General features: G+C 37.9%; 1 protein-coding gene across 5 annotated transcripts in view; it reads right to left on the reverse strand.

Annotated features, from left to right (window-relative positions):
• ZBTB20 (zinc finger and BTB domain containing 20) overlaps positions 1-25557 on the reverse strand; it is an 807002-nt gene that overhangs the window by 293986 nt on the left and 487459 nt on the right. The window contains exons 1-2 of one of the 5 annotated variants that reach the window (XM_057502857.1): positions 5808-10061; positions 5057-5182 (exon numbers count right to left, since the gene is read on the reverse strand). The exons of the other annotated variants lie outside the window; for them this stretch is intronic. The gene's annotated coding sequence lies outside the window, so the exon portion shown is untranslated. Of the gene's footprint in view, positions 1-5056; positions 5183-5807; positions 10062-25557 lie in introns of those variants that run through there. 5 annotated transcript variants of the gene reach the window in all.

Genomic DNA, 25557 nt, shown 5'->3' on the forward strand with positions numbered 1-25557 from the left:
CTGGTCAGTCAGTCAAATAGATACTATTATATATAGACAAATGAAGTAGATAAGCACCAGAAAGGTCAGGAGCCTAAATTAAAGCTGCATGGGTAGGTTAAAGTTTGTTACTCTTTCCAATTCACTATTAAGAGGTAGAGACAATTCTTTGCACTCTTGTTTGTGATGTAGCTGTAACATTTATTATACTATTTTGGTTCCTCTTGACTAGGAAGGCAATTAACGGGAGGTGCAAGATGCTAATACTTTTTATTACAGTTTGTGCCTTCCCTTCTTAGGTGCTTTTCATGCAGCAGATCCTTTTCTTTCATTTTCAGAAGTGGATTAGGCACTCATACAATTTTGCCCCTCAGAGTGGTTTGTACATGACTACCCAAGAGGACATCATGCTACAAATCCTGCCAGAAAGGTGAGTGTGGCATTTGTAGCTTGAGGATGAACAGGTTGTTTGGTGCCAAGTTTGTGCTAATGGAGATGTCCTCTGTGTGTTAACACCCCACGGAGGACAAATGCCACAACAAAACCTTCAGGTTTGGCACGTCTGTGGAGAGTTAACTTTCCATTGTTTAAGGGTTAATTACCCATTATGTGAATCACTTCTCTTTCTCCCTTTGGCAACTTACATCTAGGAATTCAGTTTACTGGAGAGGTAAGTAGGAAAAATAACAAGAGAGGAAAGTGAAACTATTATGTTTCATTTATATATATCAGAAGCTCTAGAAAAGCATTCGGCCTAGGACACAGAACTGGATGTAGTCTGGGGATTGCAGAGTTGTTGAACATTGATAATAGATGTAATTAAAGCACATTTTACACAATATTTTGGTTTCTTTTAATTATTGGTTGTTAGAGTCGGTGTATAGTAAGTGAGTTCCTCCATGAATGTTATTCGTGTGCACAGGGCACCATTTAAGGTGCTGGAATGGGCCCCTCTTTGCCTGTGTTCAGAGACTGAGGCAGCACCAAGTGAGCCCACCAATGTCCCTGCTCATCCGAGGGAGACAACTGCACTTGGCCATTTCCAGCTAGTATTTGCCTACATCAGGGCATTTAATTAGTGCTTGTGAAGACAGTCCAAAAGACTTGGCTGCCTGTCCCCTTGTCCCTCTTTATTGTGCTGTCTGCCCCACCCTTCCCTTATCTAGTTAGCAGGGCTAAATGCTTCAGTCTTCAGGCCTTTCCTCATCTGACAGCCTGAGCTCCTTAGATGTTGGATTTGAGGAAAGGAACCATCACTGACTGACTGTGAGTACTGACAAGCTGGAGGGGTCTTTGGTCAATTTGACACATTATAGGTGAGTCTGGTATGTCCAGGCTATATTAGCAGGCCAAGCTGGGTGTTCAGCCACCCTCACAAGTCCTGGAAAACGCATGGAACTGCTGCGAGTTCAAGATTCCATGTCCCATTAGAAATCACCCAGGCGCTGTGGGGATTAGAGAAGGCAGTATGCTGTCAGCTTGCTGGAAGATCTAATACGGGAGTTTAAGGGGTTAAAATATACAAGAATCTATTGATTTGTTTCCTGTACATATTTCTTCCATTATGATACACAAGATGTGTTCACTGCCAATGCCCAGACATACAGATAATCGTTCAGTCACTTGTTCATCACCTATATCCATTGATCCTGTGCTTAGACAGAAGCAACTTGACGTTGGTCAGGACGGAGATAAACATGGAACGCAGTACCTACTTCTAACCACTTGCAGGTTCACATGCAAAAACTTCAGTTCAAAGCAGTAAGTATACCATGTCAAATGAAAGCTATAGATTTTTAAAATGCTATCAGTCTCAGAAGGGTACATTAACTTTTAATTTGGGTTATCATGGAAAGCTTCAGAGAAAAAAGTTTGACTTGGCAAGGATATGACCTGGCTGGGTATCTTGAAAAGGCATCTGAAAAATTGTAGTTGCTGATGCTGATATGTTAATACAGCATCAAAGTATTTAATGTACAACCAAATAGCTGAGAAACTAGAATAAACTGGGTCATTTTTATATAAATTCATTCTTACAAAATAAAGTAATTCATTAAACATATTCTCAATTTTAAGATACTTCATAGCAATTTAATTTCTCTCTACTTAATAGTAACTACTTTCTACATATAGCAATTAATATTTTAAAGTTGTGCATACTAGAATTTAGGTTTATACTCTAACATGTATATTTGATGAAGGGTAATTACCAATATTATCAGTTAACTAAATCTTACCTTCTGCAGATACTGTTCATAAATATTTGTATAAAATTTGTGCTGGTAGTTTGATAAAACGTCAACTACTTTTCATTCATGGTCAATTTGTAAAACATTCGAATGACTTCAAAGACAAGTAAGCCTAGCTAGCATCTGGTCATGTTTTTATAAGGTGAATATGAAGTGTGTGATTAAGCAAGTATTTATGCATTTATAAGCTAACATACATACACTATTACATGCTACCATGAACTAATTCATTCTTTTGAACTTTTAAAAATATGTACCTTTTTAAAGGAATGACATAAACATCAAAAGGCATTTCCATACACACAAGAAAGTATAATATCTTATTGGTGCAATCATAATTCTGTTATTTAGAAATGTTACTTGTGTCTAATTGTCACTACCTAATTAAGTGAAAATACCATAAAGGAAGTGCTTACAGCTAAAATGTGCAGCAAAAGAATATACATTTTACAACATACATCCTGTGAAATAAAATGAAAAGTTCTGATTTGAGCACTGGAAAATTGATAGCATTGATAGTGCACTATGCGTGTTTATAATACAGGCATTGAAAAAAATCAGGCAATATTAATACAGCCACTTAAATAGAAAGAAAGAAACACCATTGTCTTGCCTCTTCAGCAGAGGTGTACTGGTCAGAGTCTGACATATACACTCCATCTTAGGCATGGAATTCTTCCATGGCCACGTGGAATTCCAGATCTTGGCAACAATAAGGAAAATTTCTCTGGCAGGTTACATTTTTAAAATGCCATCTCTTGGGATATACTCTAAAGATATTTTTCTTTACCTAGTCTCTGCTTAAAGATGCTTAAAAAATTTTAGACACAGATGTTAAAAAATTTTAATATTAAAATGTTTTCAAATTGTTAGAGACCCAGATCACCTTCAATGTAGTCCTAATAGACATTGCTACCAGAGAATAAGAGACAATTCTCTTGGAACTGAGATTTAACTGAGGGAGGCAAAATCTTCTACATAGGCCTTGGTGGAGATGGGCAAAAAGCCAGTTACATTTTTTATACCCTGTTTTGAAAATTTTAACACCATTTTCCCATTTGACTTATTTAGAAAACAAAAGAACTAGCAGAAAGTTTCCAAGAAACATTATATATACAAATAGTATGGTCACAACTAATATGCCTAACTGAAATAGGCAAACTTTACCATTATGTACCATTAAGCTTTTATCATACTGGCCCTACTAAAACTCTGAGACTGCTTCCTATCACAGTGACAGCTGAGGAATTTGACGTGCCTCACAAACTATAGAAATTGTGATAGGAAGCTGACTCCGTTCTAGAGGGCACTGACAGACCTGGATAAGGTTGTAACAGGGATCAGTCTCAGTAGGGAACGTGGGATAGATGAGCATGTATGAGTACTAAGGGCAAGAACTGCCAAGAGTAGCAAACAAAATTCCAAAGCTAAGCACCGATGTAATCTGTTGGATGACGGCACCAACTTGGACAAGAGCACACACAACAGGCACACAAATGCACATCTGGTTAAATGAAAATCAACTATTGCTAAAGCATTTTCAACTTTTAGGAGGCACCTTCTGGCAATGTGTTAATAACAAGGACAACTAAAACAATAAAATAGCATCTTTTTCCAAATATTCAAGAACATCGAGTTAGTGCCCCTTAGGCTGGGTTGTGGTTCTTGTAAGTTGTAGCCTATGAGAACCATATTGGGGACATCAAAGACCCCTTCCTCTCTCCAAAGAGCAATTCACTTCAGATGCTGCCACGCAGTCAAATGCTTTTATGGCCACCATGCTTTTTGGTTTTTGTTTTTTCCACTCTTAATATTTTGGAACATGCCAGATTCTTGAAATTTGAAAGAAGATGAGAAAACATGGTATGATCAAATACCTCTGGGAGAGTAGCTAAGTGGGGACCTGATGGTAAAGGAGAAATACACATTTCAACTGAAATTCTGCTTTCAGGGAGTATGCGCTATTCACAAGGAACTGAAAGGCACATACTGGCTCTGAAAGCTGGTCTTTTGAGTCCTCTTCTAGTCTCATATCAGACAGGATGCAACACCCCCAGTCCATTCCCTCGACAACTTCCCAGAGCACACTTAATCAGAGTCTCTTATACTGGGGACAATACCATATTTGAGTTTAATACTGTGAGGACAGTCATCTAGTTTTCCTATGTCAGCATGATAAATTTCCCTGAAACCAAGTAAGGATTCTCTTGCATTCTTCTATTTGATACCATGAATGCAGAAGAAAAAAGAAGAGGGTGTGACAAATAATATTTTCCAAAGGTTGGGTGGCAGAGGTTCCCTAACATTTCAAAGCCACCAATTTTTAGTAAAGGGATCTCTAGAAGAGCAGTAGTAACAATATTCTTTTCTTTCTTGCTTAGCTGAGTACGTAAGTATTCTGAGCATAACGTAAATGCTCAGAATAGAGATGCATGAAGTTGCTAGAAAGAAACTCCAAATGAACGATGAATCTCACTTTCACTTCCCCCTCCTACCACACCAACACTACCTCCCGCCCTCACTCACTCACCTATCTTCCTCCTCCCAAAAGCATGTTTGCTAGGCATGTCAAGGCTGACATCCTTCGGTGGCAGCGTGAAACCTATGCCTGCAGGATCCTCCTGAGAACAGACTCAAGGCTCTGCCATTGTCCATAGAGTGCTCTCAGCTGTGCACATCAAAATCTTCATCACTCTGTTGGATTGTTGGGAGTCTTTAAAAAAAATTTTTTTTTTTCCTTTGTAAAAACACCCTTTGTTTCCTGACTGCCTCAGAGACACCAAGAATAGAATCCTTGGCACATGAAATTCTGGAACCTCACCACTCACCAGGACTGTGGTTCCTGATCCAAGGAGTGTCGATTGAGAATCAGCACAGTCTCTTGAGAGTGTCCAGGCCTGGCTGCTAAGCTCCCTGCTCTGATTAGTTTGTCCAGCTCACAGTGTTCCAGAGCGCTGAAGCACAGAAATTAGGGAGGGGAGGTGGAAGGAAAATCACTGGAGCTTCTTACGATCTAACTTCCACTAACTGAGAGGAAATGTCTTATAAATAAACAACAGCAAGAGAAACAAAAAAAACCCATCCCGTCCTGCCAGAGGAATGTACATTATTGTCTCCCGACGGAAAACTTTACCCCACACCAGAATGCAGCCATGTCTCCTGAAACTACCTCCCTCCAAACAGAAAGAAAAAGAGAATCAAAAAGAAAAGGAGAACAAAAAAAAAAAAAAAGATTTTTTTCATCCCCTTGAATTCTGTTGGGAAGTTCATGTGAGTTCCCAGCAGACAAACCAAACTAAGCAGTTTCAACAGTGTCACTGTTCCAGGATTTCTTGCAGAGGCTGCTTATTAGCAAAATTTCATTTCTGCCCAGATCATTGCTGTGCCATCCGGACATTTTCAGAAGGGAAGTTCAGGGAAGGGGGAGGGCTGGCTGTGGGGGAGAGGAAGAAGGGAGGACAAAGGAAGCTCCTGATGAACCGGAATGCCCTCGCCACGGCCGTGAGAACACGTGCCCCCCCCGGCCCCCCACTACTGCTTGTGGAGGACTTGGTGATGCAGTGTGTTTAATCTACTTACTCTTTCTGCTCGGGAGGCTGAGGTTCCTACATTTCCAGCTCATGCTGGACTGTACCGTAAGCAACAAGTGAAATGAGTTCAGTGATCTCATTCTAGTCTTCGACTCCTGTCCACATCGCTAAGCGACTGCACAGCTTGGCACAGGCCAGGGTGAGTCAGCAGTCTCTGGTCATGAGAGGCCAGGCCTGGAATAGCAGTGGTGGTGGTGGGGGGGTAGGTCGGGAGCAAAATGAAGCAGAAAGGCAGTCTAGATGGCACGGCTCGGCGATGCAGTTCACAGAGACACTGCAGGTCAAAATGAAAGAGCCTCATCAGCTCTGGGGTGAAGACTGCAGGTCTGTAGAAAAAGGAGCAGCAAGGGAGAAACTCAGAACGGCTGTCTACCAAACATAGCAAGAGCAAATTAAGAGTACACAGCAGAAAAAGAGCGCATGGGTAGAGCCCTGGAGGAGAAAAGATATGAAGATTTCTGGAATACCTTTCCTTCCATGTGCTCCCGAACTTGATCTAGTAAACTGTGGCAACCTATGTACTCTTCAGGCATATCTGGTATTGCTTTCCCAATTTGGTAAGTAGCAAAACGAACAAATGAAGCAAAGCGCTGCAGTTAAGTAGCAAGAAAGAGCCTTGCATGCCATAAAACAATGTAATTATAAGTAAAAGCCTAACATCTCAAAGACACACATGTTGGAGTCAATAGTGTCCTTGTAAAGCCTGCAAAATCTGGTGACAAAATAGTTAAAGAGAAGCACTCCTTAAACAGAGCTTGGGTGGGGTAGAGAAGAGCTGAGAGAAAAGAGGCACAAGTTCAATGATGACACACAAAGGAAATACAACCTTTTGTCCCTATTTCTACTCAAAGGGGCCAGTGTACAGCTTAGACAGGAATGGGGGCTTCCCACCAACAGGACTTTCAAACACCTCTCCCCATGCAGTAGTACCGTAAGACAGCAAGAGGAGAGGAAGATAAGACAATCTGAGTGAGAAAACAGGTTCAAACTAAAAAATAAATGAGTAATAGCACTTTGTTTTGCAAGAGGCAAACCACTCTATGAGCCAATGGGTTAAAAAATAGTCTCAGTAACTCGAACAGACTTAGACGAATCATATCTGGATGAGGAAACTGAGGTGGACACAGAGAATTATCAGTAAGTAATAACGATGGTCTCAAAATAAGGAAAAAAATGGTCTCAAGCGAGATGGTGTGGTGTGCAGCCACAACAACATGGAAAGAGAGTAAGATCAGCACAGTTGGGAGACACTAGTAAAAGATTAAAGTTCTTTGAAGAAGAAGAATAAGAACCCACCATATATTCCTAATTGTTGTCCCTTAGAGATGCACACGTGTGTTAAGATGTCTAAAAAAAATGTGGAGTACATTTTATTTAGTTTTCATTCCAGAGAGTATCAAATCATCTCAACGCATCTTTACCAAATGAGCTCTCTAGTCTCAGTTTCCTTCTCTTTGAAATGGAATCTTGTCACTTTCATTGAATTATTATAAGGACTGAATCAATATTTGTCAGTCCTTCCTTATCACAACAGGATATCATATGGTGAACACTCAATAAATTGCTATCATCTTTATTTAATTATCATATCATCTTCATAAACATCCAGTGTTGTTCTATTGGACTGAGTGGAACCAATACGAAAACTAAGTGGGGTAACACTCCTCAGAGAATGCTGCTTTAAAAAGCTCATTTCTGTCTGGGTGTGTTAAACTTTACACTTGAACACAGAAGAGGTTGAAAATCGATTATGTTAAAATCTAGATTTGGGGTATCTGGGTTGGCAAAGCAGCTTGATGCTTAACAGTGTTCAGTAACTAGAGACCTAAAAAAGAAAAGAAGGATTTTTAGAAGCTTCTCCAAAGGCAACAGGATAAAAGTGCCATTGGCCTTGACCGCATGAAGGGTTTTTTTTTTAACCAAAGGGGAAAACAGTCCAGTTGATCATCCCAGTCTAATTGATTAATTGTGAGTCTGACCATCTGGCTGATGAATGCTGACACCCAGCAGTGAGTACTGTGTGACACAAATCCGGGTGCGTTGTCCCTGATGCCTGCCACAATAATGGCAACTCTGAACTTAAGGTTAGTTCATTCAGGCCTCTTGGCTCAGTCTCTTCATGGAACAGTGGTTGTGGCAGGGAATATTTTACTAGGCCTGGTCAAGCATTATCTTCTCATATTTCCATTACCCCTTCCTTTCCAACGCCTACCTGCTCCTGAGCCCTCTTTTGTACATAATCACTTTTCATGCAAAGCATTCCATCTGTAGTTTTCATCACACTGTCTGATTCTCTCATTTCTGGTTGCTCTATTCTGAAAAACATTTGGTTGAAAAGACCGGTACTTCTATCTCACTGGGAGTCCTATGGTAATCCTGTTGAGACATTTATATTGTATCTTCTTTGCTACTGGTTTACTGTACATGACACTGTGTTTCCAAATAAAGAATATCATTTCACCTAACTGCTGAGTTCTCCATGAGGTTCAAAGAAGAGCAGGGTTAACAGAAGATAATTCTTACACCTTAAACCTACATCTGATCCTCAGTTAGGTGTGTCCCCTGGAGAAGATTCTCCCCATGAAGACTCTGGAGCACATTTCACTGTTAAAGGACATCAGGCTTGTGCAAATAACAGAGATCAACAGTAATGTCACCCACAAAGCAATCTATACCTGGAGATAATCTGTACATGGGAGAATTACCAAAAAAGATCACCTCTGAGCACACAAATACAAACCCTGTGGGATGACAACCAAATTATTTTATTATTTTTTGAGGGAAGGCACAGGGGGGTAAACTGGCACAAAATGTCTTGTGCAAGCTTGGCCAACAGGTCACAATGAAGTAAAATCATCCATTTTCTCCTCTCCTTTCCCCAGATGGATTTCCACCTCAAAAGTCATCATTTTCCTTGCTCCCCACAGATGCTGAATTCTTCTACATTCCAGGCTGGGTTAGTGTTAACTTTCAGTAGAGGATGGCAATAGCATGTTGAACTACAGAGTTCCAGACTGGGAGTTGGGAAATGTTTTTGGCCTGACTGTCAGTAAACAACTCTGTGTCTAGGGCAAGTCAAGTCTCTTAACTCTCCACGTCTCAGGCTCTTCATTGGAAAATGATAGGGTAGGACCGCCTGCACTCCAACGCTTCTGCCAACACTAAGGTTCTACGGTTCTGTAGCTCATTTCCTTTTTCTCTCTGGCATCCACTGCTCAACAACTCTGCTTAGAGTCATATCTCTGCTCTCAGTTACTGATGGAAAAACAGCTCCTTCATTCACTATCTGGTTTTTGGTATTTGTAACCTCTCTCTCTCTCTTTTTTTTGGATGCTAGATATTTTGAGTCATAAACATGAACATATCCAGCTAGATGCTTCAAATTTGAAAGCATTTAAGGAGAATAGCTTTCCCATGTAGAATGCTTAGTGCAGCTCGGCATGGAGGAAGCCAGCCATCCAAAAGTGGAGCAAAGGGGCCAATTCACAAATGAAAGGAAGCCTTTCATAATAAGAGTCTCCAGACTCTTCAATGCAGATAAAGCTAAATGCTACCAAATTTCAACGACTTTTCCAATCAGTCCCAGACACCATCACAGACATGCAGGGCTGCAAACTGGAGGATCAGCACTGGCAGTGATGAGTTCTCATTTCACCTCCACCCTGTATTGCCAAGTAGGATTTAGGATGGCATAGTAATAAGAGCCAAGAGGACAATCTGTCATTTATTTTCCTCCAAACTTTTTGAAATTTCCCATTTGGGCTCTGTTTCCCAGTTTTAATTTGGTAACTGCCATTTTTCAGCATTTCTTTTAACAGGTTACTAATAATTTCTGATACAGGAGCTCATATTTCATTTTGTGCTGCTAGAACTGCTGTTAATATTTCATTTGCTTTCAATCCAGCTCTGAATAAAGGCTGCTGCGTTTCTGATACACTGTTAACACTTTGGTTCTAGAGATTTTGATCACCAGTGTTCACCCAGTGTGTCCATATCTTGTTAGGTAAAAGTGATAGCTTGTTTGTCTCAAAAATATCTTACGGTGTGGTATACATTTTAGGGGTACTTCGGGGTTTCTTTTTCTGGATCTTTGATGAAAACACCAAAAACATGTATTCACGGTTTGTTCTCCCAGGTAACTTGCTATTTGCTTCAGTGGTAGTGTTCCGGAAGCAGGATGCACTAGTTAAGAACTAGGCTCACAGGCAGATCTAGGTTCAAATTCTGGCTCTGAAACTTACTATACATACCGTGTTAGGCCAGTTCCTTAACCTTGCCGAGCCTGTTTTCCCATTGGTACAACAGAGGTAATCGCATCCATCTCTACTGCCATGAGTATTCAGTACATTAATGGAAAGTGCTAGGGACTTTCTGAGTTCTTAATAGATGATGGGTGTCATTGTTACCCTAGCTGTCATAATCCACAAATCCACATTATAGTGTTATCACTTTGCAACATCTTTTCAGGGTCAATAAATTACTTTTGGGTCCAGGCTTTTGTTTGCTTCATTATAGTTTATATCCCAAAAACTCCCAGTGAAGTCAAGTAAAATCTTTTAAAATTGGTCCTTAAAATGATATGTAAAGTTAAAAATAGCATATAGCATCATCCTATTACATCACTTTTCAATCCAGCATCAGATTCTCAAAAGGTTTTGTTCATCTAACCGTCAGGACTAGACAAGGTACTTTGTACCAAATGCTAATCCATTCCATAAAGAGATGGCTTATCATATTTACTTTCCCCTACTCTCAAAGAATACAGATTATTCTAATATTCTTTGGGTATGTATCAGTCAGGGTCCATTAGGAGAGAGAAAGCACACAGCAATTTGAACAGGAAAAATTTAATATAAGGAATTATTAACTGTAACAGGGGATTGGAGTAATGAGGGAGTAGCTAGTAAGAAGAGAACTCTAAATTATATTACATAAGAATAGCAAGTGTAAGGAGCAACCATCACCTTAGAGCTGAGACAGAGTACCCAAGGAAGTCCCCTCCGCCACTGGGCTGGGACTCACACTTTGTTGCACCAGGGGCACAGAGAAATTGTGGGGAGCTGTGTCAGCAGAACTTGCTGGAAATCTGCAAGAAGCTGTTCATGCTTCTTGTCTGAAGCATTCAATTAAATAAACCACCCAATGTGTGTGTGTGTGTGTGTATGTGTACATGCACACACATGCCTGTGTGTGCAGGAGCACATTCATGGGCATATGTGTGCATGTGTGCTGGGCACTGGAGAAGCTACTGGTGCTTCAGCTGCTGGGCACCAAGGCAACTGTGTGTGCTGTAGGAAACAGGCCCTGCCTAAACCATGCCCACTGCAGAAGTCTGCCAAAGGAGTACCCGGGGGCCATGATGGGAAACTCCCTCCTGTAATGTCTCCGCAAAACCTCTACTGACAAAGTGCCCTCATCCCAGTGGGGAATGGAAAAATATTTAAAGCACTCAGATATATTTTTGTAGAGAAGGCAAGAGGGTAAATTTTTGGATGTGAGAGACAATACACTGATCATTATTTGAGCACATAATTTATGAAATAACTACTTAGGAGATTATAATCCAGTGTTCTTAATTTACTATACTAATGTTGACCTTTACTAATAAATTAACCCTGTATTGCTAAATAAATAATGATAGAATTAAGGAAAATAAGATTCTATTAAATAAAAGTAGTAATATTAGTATTTGCATCATATATCTTTTTTCCCAAGCACTGCCCTCATGTTTTAATTGTTTATATTTACAGATTAAGAAAAAGATGAGCAGCATATTACATTATTGATCTGAATTTACACATCAGTGATCCAGCCCAGAATTTCAAGTACATGGATAATCAGGAGAGTAATTATAAACAACCCACAGCCTCAAAAGAGGTAAAAATCACCTCAATTTTAATTTTTCCTTTTTCTCTCCTTTCATTGACTCTAGAACTCATATTTGCTACTCCATGACTTATTTTTCAGGAGGCTGTTAAGTATAGGTTGCTATTTTTCAGAAAAATCGATCATAAATTTAGTAGGTCCTATGGTTCCCATCCTATATTGTTCTAGCCTCAATATTAAGTAGAGAAGCATCAGTAAGTGACAATTTGGTGCATTCCTCAAGGTATACACACTGATCACTGTCAGAACTGGTTTTACATATACATGGGGAGGTTTCTGCCAAAACACCTCCCCTATTTGCACCTACTTCCTTAATTCTTATAAGAAGAGGACAGCCCTTTTCTCTATAAGAGGCAGATTTAAAAACACAAACCCTCAACATTAGCAGTGGTGATGGTGGTGAAAGGCTAAGGGACACAGAAAGCACCTGGGGAGCAGAGGGTCCTATGGAAGGAGGACTGTCTTGAGGCTAAGAGCACACGGTCCCTGCCTCAGTCTTCATCCATTTTATGTAGGCTGGTCAGAAGCAGTACTGTCTGTTCCCACTGTTACAGAAGGGAACTTGCTTCCTCACAGTTGTGTTTTCTGAAAACCAGAGGTATTATCAAGCAAAGCAAGCCTTGTTGGGCTTGTTGACATCTCCACCAGCTGCAGGAGATTGTCTTTAGGATTTTCTTCTGTTTGTGTTGTGTGAGGACTGAGGACAAACTTAATGACCCTACGTATATTTGATCCCCACCTCCCCAACAAACAGACATGCACCTCTCCTCTGCAATTCCTGAGCTCCAAAGGAGATGATGACAAAGGAGAGCCCTAAGCCCCTGTGAATCAGGCAGGCAAGTCCATTTTATTTTAGTCTGCCCTTCTGTTCAGCTGGCTTTTCTGCTCTGACCCACTATACTTACCCTGTCGACTGCTCTTACCAGCAACATGCCTTTTTAATCAGCCTTCCTGGGGTCTGCATTTGATTACAGCATTTGTGTTCTATTTTGATTCTTTTGTGCTGTGCCCTGTGGTGTTAGTTTGAAAGGTGTTATTTATAAAATGAAATTCTATTGTATTGCCACTTGGATTCAAAGAGCACATATAATATTAATGCAGAATGTATTTAATAATATCTTGAATCTATTAAATCAATTTCTTCAAGAGAACACAGAATGGAAGGGAGGCAAGTGGGTTGGTAACCAGGTAATAAGACTTAAGAATCACCTGCACTTTTCTTCACAAGCTCTTACGAAGCTGGCACAAGAATCATTCTCTTTACGTAGGAGTTTACAGAAGGAGGCCACTACCTTTCCTCAGCCAGGCCAGTGCAGTGTGCACCTGTTTAAACATTCAATTGTGTAGGCCAAACATTTTCCTAGGCCTCAGATGCAAATTTTTTCACTAAGGAAACCATGAGATGAAACATGGACATGACTTTTTTACTACCTAGTAAGATTTAGGTAAAGAAAAAAATATAATCACCTGTTTCCAAGGAGCTGCTTACAAGATTTCTAAAAAGAAGTACATTTCTTATGTTCCCGACTCTTCTCAAAAGCAGGCTAGGAAAATTCAGCTTCCAGGGTGGCATGTTTAGAATGATATTCTCACCTAGCAAAAGTGTGGTTTTCTTTAGAGGTAGGCCTATAGCGAATGTTTATGAATTAGATTGATGGAGGAGTCCTAACCTTTTTTTCACTTCTAATTTTAATGCAAACCAAACACTGAAACATTGTATCATTCATTGTATCACAGTTTGCACATCACATCTGTTGCTACATACATTCTATTTTCCCCTACACTTTTTTTTTTTTTTCCTGTTTATACATCTGAAGTCATCAGTGGCTAAGTGGCTGTTTGGATAGGAAAGAAGAGAGGATCAGATATGGAAGATGCGTTAGCAATCAGGCCCTGCACATCTTGCTAAAAGGAACTGTCAACCACAAAGGAAGCTGGCTGTGCAGTCCTAGTGAGAGTTCCTAGATTTCATCTGTTTTCACTCACTGGCTCATTATATAACACCAGGAAATTTAGGGCCCAGTTTTCTAATCACTAAGATGGGAATATCTATATTTATCCTTGTATACATGCATTAGGCTTATTTAAGGATGAATGAGATAATGGTTCTGGAATAGTCTAAATTCTCTGCAATGAAGGTGGGATACAAATGCACAATAATATTAAAATGATAGTTCAGATCCTTTTTCTGGTTCTCCAAATCCAGCTACAGGAATCATTAACAAATGAATGAATTTTTTGCCCCTTTGGGAATAAATCATATACCCTCATTCATAAATGACATCCCAAACATAAGAAGATAGGATGTGTTGGGAAATAGACATCTCAGTCTTGAAGGCAACAAATTATAAGATACCTTCATGAAAGATCATGCTATTAATTTCTGTATCCAGCCAGGTCCTACTTTGGTTTGCATTATGTAAGTTATTATGTATTATTCTACTAATATTTGTTGAATTGAGTTGAAAAATAAGATTATACATTTTAGAGCTGAAAGTAGCTAGAGATCATGTTAAGTCCAGTTACCTCATTTTGCAAATGATAAAATTGATGCCCATATAAATTAAGCAATTTATCCAAGTGAAATATTAATGTTACATATTTTTAAAGCAGTTGTTAAAGATCTGCCACTGAAATTATACCACTTAATCAATTAAAACAAAGTAGATATTCTTTTGTCAAAATAATGAACACTCTTAAACTCAAATAATCTGCAGTATTCTCATCTAACCAGGAAGGCTGAAACCTAAAGTAACAAGTAAACTTCATTAAATGGCTGTAGACCTTAAGTGTGCTAGAAATACCAAGTTACTGAAGTTGCCCATTTTAATCCTGTGCCTATCTCCCAGACCACTGGCATATTTTTAGGTAAAATTAAGGTCATAAGAACAAAAAGTAATGTCAAGTCCTTGAAATTATGTGGGATTCGTAGAGGTGCAATTCAAAAATGAAATTACTTTCATTTGTTATTTCAGTCTAGTACTAAGCCATATTGTAGACTGTAAGCCAAATTTAAATTCTAAGGTTCAGGAAACAAAATAGGACAAGACACTTTATCCTTTGTTAAATAAAAAATAAGGATGCCTGTAGTGAAAAAGGCAATTTCCCTTTAGTGGTAGTTACTTGTGTGGTATTTGCAGAAACAAGTTTGTTTGACTCTTAGCTAACTTGTCTGGTTAAATCAGCCTCATAACAAATAAAAGCTAGTCAAATTATCCTTTTGACAGACTTCATTTGTGTGTGTGTGTGTGAACAGTATTAATTGTTTTCCTTTCCATTATTTTAATTCAATCAAGACATTTAAATTCTTGATCAGAATATAAATAATCTTTAGCCAGGGTTATTTTAATAATCTTCTAAAAACTGCATAGAACAGAAACAGAATACATGTAAATTTTCAATTAAAGTACATAAGGATCTAGGAATCTCCAATGAACCACTTTTCATTTTTCCAAAGCTCTGTGAACATTGGAAATCCCTAATGGTCACAGAGAACAGAACTTGAAGAAAAGAGGGGCAAGTGATAACAACAGGATTGATGCTTCTAATAGCTGGAGGACCTGTAGGACACTATTGTTTGCGTATTACCAAAACTTGATTCCAGAAACATAATAGGGCTTTCAAAGATGAAGTTCAAATTATTAACTTGGTATTTCTGTCTCCATTTCTTGTCCTACCTTGCTTAGGCATCCCAGGTTCTAGAACTTTCCGACAAGTATTCTGGAATGTAGCCAGACTACATTGGTGTTTCCCTTTATGCTGGTATTGCCAAAGGAGTCCTAATTTTTAATGTCCCTCTTCTATTATGTCCATAGTTTGTCAAATCATTCCTGGGCTTCTGTGTTGGAATATTATGTATTCATTTACTATGATTCAATAAGCATTTACTGTATATGAGACACTACAAAATAAATAGGAATAAGCCTTACTTCCCACTTTCAAAGAATCAAGGAATTCACAATGTAGTGGCTACTTTCCGTATATAGTATACATATTCCTTCTTCCAAGCTTTTGCTCTTGCCTTAGTTGGAGCACCGTACCATTGTTCTTTGGATTTAAGTCCAGGTTATGTTCTAGTTTCTCCATTTTCTAGTTTATATAGTCCACATTAACTTCCCTTTATTTTTTTGACTAGTAGACACTATTGCTTACCCAATATCCATTTCCCCAATTCTTCCTAGCTATAGACCCTCTATTCTGTTCACAGTGGCAATGTGCTTAGTCCTCTATGATGAGTGATGATATTTCTAAGCCAATCATGACAAATTCCCTGATTTCTTTGCCTCTCTTGCAACCAATGGTGGCACTGGCACCCAGTTCTTGTCAATAAGATCTATGTGACAATTTGCTTGAGAGGCTGGTTTCTGAGGAAGCTTCTCTCCCCACCCCCCGCCACAGTAAAGGAAGAGGTAAACGGTGACCCTCTGCCTCTTTCCTCTTTGAACATGGACATGATGCTTGGAGTTGCAGCAGCTATTTTGTGATCATAAAGCAACAATTATGAAAAAATGCAATCCTAGAGATGTTAGCCCTGACTTTATCATAAACCAGGAACACCCTATCTCTGAACTTCTTGTTATATGAGAAACAAACCCTTATTAATTTAAGCCAGTCAAGTCAGGATTTCTGCTACTGAATATATTTCTAACCAAGAAATAACTTTCACAATTTGAATTATCCAAACTGTTCTTCTCAAGTAGATGCAAACATTGGTCACATTCTTGGTGTTTAACAAATATTCATTTGCTTCATATCTTGATCTTATATACCAGACATCCTATATATTAATGATATTCTCATTCTGAAAGCAAGGGGGAAATTTGTATTAAGAAAAGAGGATTAAACCATATCAAAAAAGGAAAAACATGAGTCTAAAATAAATTCTACAGCAAGAATTTGTTACGACCTAGTTCAGTTATGAATACTATAAAAGCAGATTTCTAAAAGTTTTCTAAAATTAGTAGAAATGTATTTCGAGTAAGAAATAAAACATTAGAATAAGCCCCAAAGGGTTGTATGTTTTGAAGAAGGGATGATATAAGCAAGATTTCTATTAGATATAAAGGCAATGCAGTACAGTTCCAGCTCTATTAAAGCTAAGTGAGGAACCAGTACTTGTTAAATATCACTAGCAACAAGACATTTTCTCTGTCCCTTAGGTAACATGATTGTGACTCATCCTAACGCTCGACTCCTTAGCATGCTAATTAGCTTCCAAACTCTTTCACCTGAGGTTTAAACCCATGAGTGAGGAAACTATTATAGCATTTGCTTTTGGAGAAAAGACTACATAAGTTGGGACAGAAGCTATTTTCAAGCCTTCCAAATATTACAAGAAATGGGGAACTGTTGAAGGAGAAATAAGTAGCTTTGGATTGTTTTAGGTTAGTGACCTTAAATATAAGGTGTGATTTAATCAGAAGCCAGAGTAATCATGGCAGGAGGTGGGGAAAAAGACTCAGAGCTGCCTGGAGTGAGGGAGGACATTGGTGGCAGCTTTCAGCTTGAGCTAAAACTGCTGGACTCTCTCAGAGGCTCCACGAGCAAAGGGATGCCTTATGTAATGCATCTTGTATTCCTTTGTGAGCTATTCCACAACAAAGTTTCATTAGCTTCCCCCGGCTTACAGCCCCAGACATTTTACTACTTCCAGGCTACAACTTGTCCAGAAGGGAAACTTTCTACCTTAAATAAAAGCTTAAATTGCAGGAAAAAACTGACATTTTTTAGGAACCAAATCAAATTAATTGGAACTTTATACTGGCTAGGAAAATACTTTTTAAGCTAGGTGAACAAAAGGACTCTCATTTGAAAAATTTCCAAATAATTCAGCAACGGTTAGCAATAGTTGTCCAACTCTATCATTTTCTGGTAGTGTTGCTCTGTTAAGTGTACCACCCTTAGAGGGTACCTTTCAACACAGCATTTTATAGGCAAAATAGGGAGACAGCATGTTACATAGGTCAGGATGATGTTACATAGACAGGATGGTACATAGAAATACATTCTCATACATAGCATCTCTTATCAAAATAAATTTATTTTTGTGCCTGTTATGAGGATATTGTCAGATTAAATACAATTTTATGCTATCAAATTTAGCTTTGATCTGTAAAAATCTATTTTTTGGCAGTTTAATATTTCAAATGTTGGTTTAATACTTGTCATGTAGACCCCTATGGAAGTGACTAAGGTTTAGTAGGGAATATTGCATAGAACATGTCTTTTGGTCTAAGTGTCTGGGTTGTACATGGGCAAAGTTCAGTCAAAGCTTTATACCCCAACTACGAAGTGGCATAAAATAAATTTAGATTTTAAATCTTAGCAGGTGGCACTTTTCCTTCTGACTTTGTCTTAAGTAGATGCCCTGACACTCCGTCATCTCTTGGGCAGAGCTGAGACTGAAGCATTCAACAGTGCTTAGAAAGTTTAAGAACGAACTTTGTGGCAACTGGGAATCAAGGCAAGTTACAGGCCAGGTAAACGGATTTTCTTCCTGCTAGCCTTTTTTCATTCACAACACATCACTCCTGGACTCAAAATTGTCTTACAAGTTGGGTAACAGTATCTCCCATTTCCCTCAGGATGGTCTGGTTCCAGTTCCAGTTGTCCAGGCACAATTAGTAATAGCGGCCACTTTCAGTCTCAAACGTGTCCCGGTTTGGATGATAAATTATGGGGTTACCTCACATATAAGCTTCCAAACAGTAATTTTAACATCACTTATAGTGATAATCATTGTCTTTAGGGCAAATTAAAATAGTCACATGGTCAACTTCTATAAAGAGAAAGAGATAAACTAGAACTACTTTCATTCCAATTCTTCAACCACAGAGATCTTGACATCTAAAAGTTTATTTTAAGGTGAAAATGACTTTGCAAAATCATATTCCTGTATATTGTTTCCTAATTTTAGGTAGTACTGGTTATTTTTAGCCCTCTTTTTAAAACAAGAAGGGCTATTTGCCCTTAAAATTTGTTGTAATGAAAAAAGCACGAGATCTGAAATCAAATTCTTTATCTTGGATTTGGATCTTAATTCAATTTGCTCAGTTGGCAAATTCAAATAACCTCTATGAACATCATTATTATTAACCCCTTCTAAATTGCCTTTAAGTCCATTTTAAAAACCAGAAGTGAGTGAGCTATATATACCACAAAAAGCTAACATAATTTCAACATAGTTGCTATTATTTCTTTTTAGAGTAAAGACAACTTTTCTCTTTTCCACTTCTAGGACTCTTGTATGGACTACAGAAAAATTACCCACAGCAGTTAAGCTCAGGATTCACATGTAGGAACAGGGCTCTTTCACTACAGTCTCCTTCTGACACCGCTGCCTCACGTTTCTGGGGGACACCTGTGTGTGGACACAGATGGCTCACAAAGATCTAAGGAGGAAAGGCTATGGAATTTGTGCACTAAAACAAGAGAGTGAAAGACTGGACTTTAAAGTACATGACTCTGTTCAGAAGTTTTGTTAGTAGTTTCATGAGTTTCCGATAAAGCTAATCCTTCCTCAAAAGGAAAAGGGAAACTTGGGAATAAGAGGAGCTGGAGTAGAAAGGCTAGTTGGTGGAGCACAAAGATTTTCTCTTTACTTGGCACATTTTAAAAAGAGATTCCTGGTTTCCAACAGATACTCTGTTTCTTCTTGTTGATATTCTCCTTTTTCATCTCTGAAATTCTAAATCTTTGGCCCATAAAAAGATCAGGGTGCTCAGACCTCCTTCTCTTAGTTTACTTGACATTGAAATTACATGGAAAGTGCTTTTAGTTTTTCATTTATAGGAATGTAATCAAACAATTTTATTTTTTAAAAAAGTCTCTGACTTTCTTCCCATTGCTTAAAATACATTTTTTTTGAGCTTTTAGTAACTGTAGGAAAAGTTCTTAGACTTTATTCTTCATCCAAATAATTCAACAGGTAAATAAATACACAAAATGGTGGTCTAGTCCTGTAATGTATGATATTTGTCAGTTTCAATAGACTACTTTGAGATCAGTATCTAATTTGAGGCCTCAAGATCTCTAGGTTTGTACAAGTTTCTATCAAGCCACTCTCCAATTAATGATTCTCAATTTTAAACATACTCTGCTTGCAAAGGTGGTAATATAAAAAAGAAGAGTGAATAGCAACAGACTGCAGAGGGGGAAAGGAATGCCAGAAGTACTTGGTATCCCTGGGCTAAAAAAGAGCACTAGAAATCTTCCCCCAACTCTTGGAGAGAAAAATCTCTCACACATTTCATCTATTAGGAGTTCATTTGTGTTTAACAAGCCCCTCTTTTAAAATGCAAATCTGCCTTGTGAACCTGTAAGCCTCCTTCACACCTTATTGTTAATTACTTTGATGTTCTAGAATATGATCAACACTTAACTGATATTGGCAATCTGGGGATGAACAAATAGCTCAGGGTGGAAAAAGGGAAATTTTGGTGGTGTGGGGCAGGAGATGGTAGTGTAAGGATTTTGTTTGTGGGCAATAGAGCATGCTGATATTTTGCAGTTGTGACTAGGAGAGTGGCAGTCACTCAGGTACCACAAAATGAGCACTTTTCCTGATTGTCAGTGTCTGGCTGAGATCAGACCAGGTCTGGAAGCCTGCACACTTCAAGTTTTAAATATTTAGCCACAGCAAGTTAATTGAGTTTAGTCTTTCCTGGACACCCTTCTAGCTAATTCTCACAACACTGGATTCTAAGATTTATTGGTTCAGTCTCCCCACTTGGAAGCTCAACTGATAAATAAATTTAAAAGAAAAATGAATGTGGTCCAGTCCCTTTTCAGTGTCTCACTAGTTATTCACTTCTTTGGCAATTATGTATTTAATCCTAGAAAACACTGTAAGCAGTTTCAAAAGAATATAAGATGATATATTATTTCTGTATCTGTTGTAGTGTCACTTGATCTGATATCAAAAGGTTGCAAAATTTGAATCGCACTTTTTTGACTTAAGCTACAAATCTTAGCTAGGCAGAAATTCAAGGAAAAAATATTTTATAACATCTTATAACATTATTAATCACCTCTCCTTTTATATGAAAAATAAATATGCTAAAATCTTCACTGTTAAGAAAAGGGGTCATCTTTCCCGTCAAAATGGCTAATTTTAGTTTTTATGTGGTTGGATACATTTGTAAACTATTACATGAAAACATATGGTTGGAACATTCTTATTCCTTCATGACTGTTCCTCTTTTGAGGCTGCAAAATTTTCCTTAGTTGTTCCATGTGCTAGTTTGTTGTGATGATGGCCTCTTGTTCTAAATAATTTTCTTCCTTTTTCTATTGTTAATGAAATGAATTCTAATAAAGAAAAAAAGAAACCCTCTAATGAAAATCCCTTTCTTGCAGATGAGGGTTGGGAACTGATACAGGACACAGTGGGACACTCAATTGATCTTTTTGTGGTTTATTCACCAAATGCATTTGACAAGTAGTGGAGCAATAGTGGTAAAGGGATTATCCGAGGGGCTAATTTTCAGTTTATCTATAAAGTACTAGATAATTTATTATTATTATTAAACACAAGCCTACATATGTCTAGGTACCCTCATGAGTGGAAAACCATTTTAAGGTATCTCACCCATAAAGAGGGGTGAAAAGTTCCAGAGGCACTAAAATTTCACCAAGCCTGACTTTGGAGTTTTGGTATCATTCTCAGTTGTTCTTTGAGGGTAATAGTCAACTATTAACTTTGCACAGTTGAAGTGCAGTTCTTTCAAGTAGAAGAGGATTGTAGATCAGTTATGAATCCTTTCAATTATTTAATTTGATGTCTTTCTTTATACTTTTCCCTTACCTTTCATTATAACACTCCTCCTCCTTTCCCCATATGTTTTTACTCCATACCTTCCCAATTCTGCTTGACAGTGAGACTCTACTGCTTTGGTGCATTATAGGTTCTTGATAAATACTTGTAGAATGCATGAAAAACCACCTGGATAAATATTATAGAGTGAACAATAGGAAAAACTGTGTTAGGCAAATTAATAAATCTAAAGCTTTTGGGAGAAAAAAATCCATGACAGTAACAAAATGATTAATAATTCCAAAGACATTTAGGAAGGATGGCCCTGAAGGTTAAAAAATGAGAAATTCTAGAATCAGATAAAAAAATAAAGTTCAACAAAATCGAAAGCACATGCAGAAGAAAGTTAATATATTGTTTATTATAAAATTAAATGGAAAGACTGAAATTAGGAAGCTAGTTGGTATTATTATATCAAAAGTAGAAAGTTATTTCTTTCTGTACTAGATCTAGGGAGAAGAATTCTAGAGAGAACAAATTTTTCAATGCCACCAAGCTCAGAATAAGGAGGAATCTGTAAGAGGTGAAGTAGGTACAAAAAAAAAAAAAGCTCAATGTTGAAGGTAAGGCGCACTGGTTTGTGTGGTATCCAGCTTCCGAGACGACCCCCTCTGTTCCCTGCCTCCTGGTCTTCACACTCTTGCATAGTTCTGTCCACATTCTATCAGGGTTGGTCCATGTGACCAATATAACATGGTAAAGGGGTGGTGTGTGACTTTCACTGCTAAGCCAGTAAAGCCATTACTGTTTCTCCTTACTCTCTTCAATCACTCACTCTGGGGAAGCCAGCCCCTATGTCATGAGTGCTCAACAGCCCTATGAAAATGCCCAAATAGCTAGAAACTGAGACCAATGGTCAACACCAACTTGTGAGCCATGTGAACCATGTGGTGGATCCTCCAGCCCCAGTCAAGCCTTCAGATGACTGCAACCCTGCTGACATCTTGACTCCAACATCATAAAAAGTCTCAAATCAGAACTACCCTACTAACTGGCTCCTAAAGTCCCCACCATGAAAGATTCCTGAGAGATAATGCATGCTTACTGTTTTAATTCACTAGGCTTTGAGGGATTTTTTTTTTTTTGTAGCAATAGAAAACTAATATAGTGATTGGTGCTTTTTTTTTTCTACCTCATCTGCACAGAATTGAATCATAATCCTTGCTACATGATGCATATTCATTATTGGTCCATGCTTGGCCTACTTTTATTCACATAGCTATTTTTTAATGAATTAATAAACACCAGTAAACTGAGTTCCCTAAAGAAGAGCTTTATAATAACCTACATCTACCCATAGAGTTTACTCCATCTTATAGTCTTGCCTCTTTCACCTAAGATAACATGGTAAAAGAGGTGGTGTGTGACTCTCTCTGATAAGCCAGAAAAGCCATTACTGTCTCTCCTTACTCTCTTCAATCACTCACTCTGGGGAAGCCAGCCCCTGTGTTATGAGGGTGCTCAAACAGTCCTATGAAAATTTCCACATGGCCAGGAACTGAGACCTGATTTTTATATTTGTCATTTCTTTGTTTTCCTTCTCATGTAGTTTTATCACATATGTAAGTATTTTTACATTTATGTTTGCATATATACATGTGTATCTATACGATGTATGCAATATGTATATATTTTAGATGTTTTTAACTTTATAAAATGCTATTATGCTGTATATAATGTTTTGGGATTTAATTATTTTCACTTATTATTATAACATTAATTTTTATCTATGTTGTTGCCTATCACTACAGTTCATTCATTTTGTGCTGAATTATTGATGTTGCCAAGATGGTCAGGAAGACAGAAAAATGGCATTAATAAGTCCTTACATCACAGAATTGTGTAGTTGTGAGCAGGTAGGATAAAGCATATTTAGGATATAATTTAAATGAATTCATTAGCTCTAGAAATGAAAAATTTAGAGAAAATTAATTTAGAAAGGTAAAGCATTTTTCCCCCTCTGGATAATGGATATTCCAAAGCATAGTTTAGCAAACCATGTACATTTATTGTTAATGTTACAGTTTATTATACATACACACACACACACATACAAACTATGGGTTCTACAGATGTTGAAGTGAATATTATGAAGCTCAAAGACCTATGAAAATATAGTAAGAATTGCCTATATAAAAATATGTTAGTGTTCTAAAGGACTCACTATGGGAGATGATACTGGGGAGTGAATACCAAATATATTTTTGTATAAATAATACTTATGTACATAAATTTTATTTATTACCAACTATTCTCAGACACATATACATGACTGAAGAATTCCTATATCTGATTACCTAATATCTACCTCAAACCTTTATGAATGTAATCTAAAACATTACTATATAATAAGCAAGTCTAATTATATGGTCAAATGGTGAGGATCTTTCAACCTTACCTCTCACCTTCTTCCCAATTACTCAAAGACCATATTCCTTTCTCTCGGTAGCACTATCCAGAAACTGGCCTCATTTGTTAATTCCAGAAATGTTTCAACTATATTTGTTTCACCCAGCTATTTCTTGGTATCTTTCTGGTTGGCATCAGTTTACAATGGATAGTATTGCTGGGTGTCAAAGTTATTTTATTTTAATATTATGATTTCCCCTTAATCCCCTACCAATACCCTAGTGTCTCAAAGAGGGATGTTGAGTCATAGAGATTTAATAGGACTCTTTATGCTAAACTTCTAGTATAAGTAGACTCTTGTTACAGAGTAGGCAAATTAATTTTATCAATTAAATCAGAATTTATTTAGCCATTTAGCTTTACCAAAGAAACAAGAAAACTTCTCTCTGGCTTGCTACAATTACAAACAATTTGTGTGAAAACTATCTATAAAACAGGAGATATTTCATCCTTAGTTCTTCACTAAACAAATTATATAGCTTTGAGGAATAGAAGGAAAAGAGATATTGATGAAACAGGGCCCTCATCTATAGTGTAAAGTCCAAAGCATGGAGCAAGCCAGAAAAGAATGCAAAGGATTAGCAAAATTACTGAAGGTGAAGGAGGTACTGATAGAGACCTTATATAAGAAAATAGGGTATAAACATTTTAGGAATACATTTTTCTCAAACTTTTCAGTTTTCAAATATCTCCACATGGGAAAGAAGGACTATATGAAAAGCCACTCAGTGGGAGGGCGATAGGAGCCTGGGCTGAGGAGGCGGCTCCCCGGCCGGGTCCTGCCTTGACACCCTTTCTCAGTAGGCTTGTGGTGGATGAGAAAAGTTTGGTAAACTTTTATGTGGGGATAAAAGAATGAAAGGTATATCTTTTCTCCTTGTATTGGAGTTTGCATTGGAGAAGAGTTTGCAAGAGTCTAATTCCTTCTAATGAAAACTCTCTTAGGAACATATTTAATAGTTAGGCAATGACAATAGGAAAGAGAGACCGGGTTTAAGATTTGCTTTGGAGGTTGAATTGATAAAAATTCAACCTATAAGCTATATTGGACAACAAGCCAAAAAGTAGAATAATCTCTTTCTTCCAGTCTACTGTATAATGGAGAGTTAGTTGACTTTTATGCTGCAAATGTAAAGAAAACAAGTTTCATTCATCCTCCTGTAATGATGTCAATCTAATTTGCTATTAAATTTCCATTCAAATGCTGTTTTGTTTAGTTATAGGGATTTAATCACCTTAAACTTTCCCAGGAAGTTTGTATGGAAGTCAGTTGCTAAGGGTTTTCCTAAGGGGACCTACAAAACATTGGAAGATAAATAACCTAACTACAATAAACAGATAAAAGAGATAGAAGGTTTAAGAGTCACCTTTAGAAAGGAAAAGAAAAGACTTCGAATCTGGGCTAGAGTTGCTAGTTAATCGCTGATTGGAGGGAACTTAGTCAAGGTAGTTTTACACTTCCCAAGAAGGGAGGACTTTTATATTTTTCCTCTTGAGAATAAATGCACAAGTTATGAAAAGGAAGCTGGAGAGGAATGTCCATCATTCCCCCTCTTACAACCTTCCTTTTATTCATCCCTCCACTTCTACAGCAATTCCTTCAGTAACTCCAAGATAAGTGGTAGCTGGG

This window comes from Manis pentadactyla, chromosome 1 (genome assembly GCF_030020395.1).
Source record: "Manis pentadactyla isolate mManPen7 chromosome 1, mManPen7.hap1, whole genome shotgun sequence".
In the NCBI taxonomy this organism is placed as follows: domain Eukaryota; kingdom Metazoa; phylum Chordata; class Mammalia; order Pholidota; family Manidae; genus Manis; species Manis pentadactyla.